Source organism: Colobus angolensis, unplaced genomic scaffold (assembly GCF_000951035.1).
Source record: "Colobus angolensis palliatus isolate OR3802 unplaced genomic scaffold, Cang.pa_1.0 Scaffold6, whole genome shotgun sequence".
Lineage (NCBI taxonomy): Eukaryota > Metazoa > Chordata > Mammalia > Primates > Cercopithecidae > Colobus > Colobus angolensis.
Window position 1 is genome coordinate 25,534,849 of NW_012119598.1, and position 2,556 is coordinate 25,537,404.

General features: G+C 38.5%; 1 protein-coding gene across 2 annotated transcripts in view; it reads right to left on the bottom strand.

Moving 5' to 3' along the window:
- DCDC2 (doublecortin domain containing 2) overlaps window positions 1-1,514 on the bottom strand; it is a 213,745-nt gene extending 212,231 nt beyond the window's left edge. Inside the window, exon 1 of one of the 2 annotated variants that reach the window (XM_011962776.1) lies at window positions 1,378-1,514. The gene's annotated coding sequence lies outside the window, so the exon portion shown is untranslated. The remainder of the gene's footprint in view (window positions 1-1,377) is intronic. The other variant, XM_011962775.1, reaches the window with a different exon arrangement.
- Between the last annotated feature and the right edge of the window lie 1,042 nt (window positions 1,515-2,556).

Genomic DNA, 2,556 nt, shown 5'->3' on the forward strand with positions numbered 1-2,556 from the left:
AGAGAAGGAAGGAAGGAAGGAGAAAGAAGGAAGGAAGGAAGGAGAAAGAAGGAAGGAAGGAAAGAGAAGGACGGAAGGAAGGAGAAAGAAGGAAGGAAGGAAGAAGGAAGGGGAAGGAAGGAAGGAAGGAGAAGGAATGAAGGAAGGAAGGGGAAAGGAGGAAGGAAGGAAGGAAGGAAGGGAGGGAGGGAAGGAGAGAGGGAGGGAGGGAAGGACTATTTAAATAAAGCAATTTCTCCTCCATAGTGATTTCACAGTCCAGCCATGGGGAGAAAAAAACTCATGAAACTGGGCAATCTAAGCTCAAAATCCTTTCAATACTCCAGACAATTCTCCATGTCCTTCACTTACAATTAAATTATTTTTGTTGCTCTCAATGGGAGCAAGACCCTCTTAGATTAGGAGTTAATAAAATTGTTGCTCATTTTCTTCTACTTGACTCTACAAACTCTGGCAAATACCTCAGGAATGATATCAAGTGCTAGTTACTGCATCAAAGTAAGTTTCGTTTTTCTGTTTCTCAGCTCTCAATTATTTATATGCATAATCATTAAGTAAACAGGTACAAATATCCCATGTACATTAGTCAGGAGCAATGTTTAAAAAAATCAATAAAGCCAAATATATTAGGCCGTCAATGCCTTTTTTTCCCCCTAAAGAATTCAAGTATATTATTTGGCTTGCTGCCCATACAAATGATTATCAGATTTCACTAAAGCGAAAGTTTAAGTAGTATACATCTGACGTTGCTGGTTTTTTGTTGTTACTCTTGCTAAACTGTGCTAATCCTTCTGTAATTTAAGGTTTGAGCAATAGAACAATGAAATGAAACTGGATTCACCCCATTTCAAATTTTCCAGGGGCTTCTTTCATATTTTCACACACTGACAGGCTAAATTTCTCCACTGACCTTAATTTTACACAACCTCAGAACAAAATGTTCTTTTCTTTTTTTAACTACAAAAGACTCTCACTATCCTTTAATATCAACAATTATGTTTAGATGGCCAAGTATCTGACTCCATCTCATCAAAAGGCTGCTGCTGGAATAGTCCAGTCTGAACTATCAGTTTTTTAGTCAGTAACTTTCATGGATTTTTTTTTTAGTTCACAGACAATTACTGAAGTCAAACAGTAGTATCTCTTAGTACTCAGAGGTTTTTGTTTTATTATAGGGTAAAATGTCTTAAGTCACTGTGAACTATAATAAATAGCAGACTCATGAAAGAAAACTATGCCCTAGGCCAGGCGTGGTGGCTCACACCTGTAATCCCAGCACTTTGGGAGGCCGAGGTGGGGGGTCACCTGAGGTCAGGAGTTCAAGACCAGCCTGACCAACACGGAGAAACCCTGTCTCTACTAAAAATACAAAATTACCTGGGTGTGGAGGCACATGCCTATAATCCCAGCTACTCAGGAGGCTGAGGCAGGAGAATTGCTTGAACCAGGGAGGCAGAGGTTGCAGTGAGCCGAGATCACACCATTGCACTCCAGCCTGGGCAACAAGAGCAAAATTCCATCTCAAAAAAAAAAAGAAAAGGAAAGTAAGAAAACTACCCCCTGCTGTGAACAACTAAGAGAGAAGTTAACCATTACAAAGTAAAAATTGTGCAGGAAATTATGTCACTGATACAGAAGTTACTGGTTAACTGGAGTCCAGTTTCTGGAATTAATGGAAAGGGCTACTTTAATGAACTATGATGTTCTGATGTCAAACTTTGAAAATTTTAATTAAAAAATTTTGCATCAGTTGATAAGACTGTGAGCAGCAGAGGAGGTAGTATTATTAAGGCTAGACATCCTAATATTTTCTGCTCACATATATTGGGTTCCACCTTAATCATAAAAACTACAGAAGATTCTGTAATTGCCCAATATAGCATTTTTCAATCCCTGAGTTTTGGAATCTTTTTGATCATTTCCCAGTGACATTTTCAGATAATACAATGAAACCATACTAGGTGTCGATTTTAAAAGCACGTTTTGAAGCATCTTTATGAATGAATAAAAAGGTTTTAAGAACATTTAAAAATGCAGTAAAATGTTACTCAGCACACCCTGAACCCTGCCTATATGTAATTTTTCAACCATGATCAACTCAATTTTAATCTGAGGGAGACAAAAGGCAAAACTAATATCAGGAATTTATTTAAACCAGTGGAGGAGAAGACAAAGGAAGAAACAAATCACCACACTTCATTTATTCCAAGATGCACTTTAAAAAAAATTATTATTATACTTTAAGTTCTGGGGTACATGTGCAGAATGTGCAGTTTTGTTACATAGGTATATGAGTCTCATGGTGGTTTGCTGCACCCATCAACCCGTCACTTACATTAGGTATTTCTCCTAATGCTATCCCTCCTCTACCCCCCCACCTCCTGACAGGCCCCAGTGTGTGATGTTCCCCTCCCTGTGTTCATGTGTTCTCATTGTTCAACTCCCACTTATAAGTGAGAACACGTGGTGTTTGGTTTTCTGTTCTTGTGATATTTTGCTGAGAATGATGGTTTCCAGCTTCATCCATTCCCTGCAAAGGACATGAACTCATCCTCT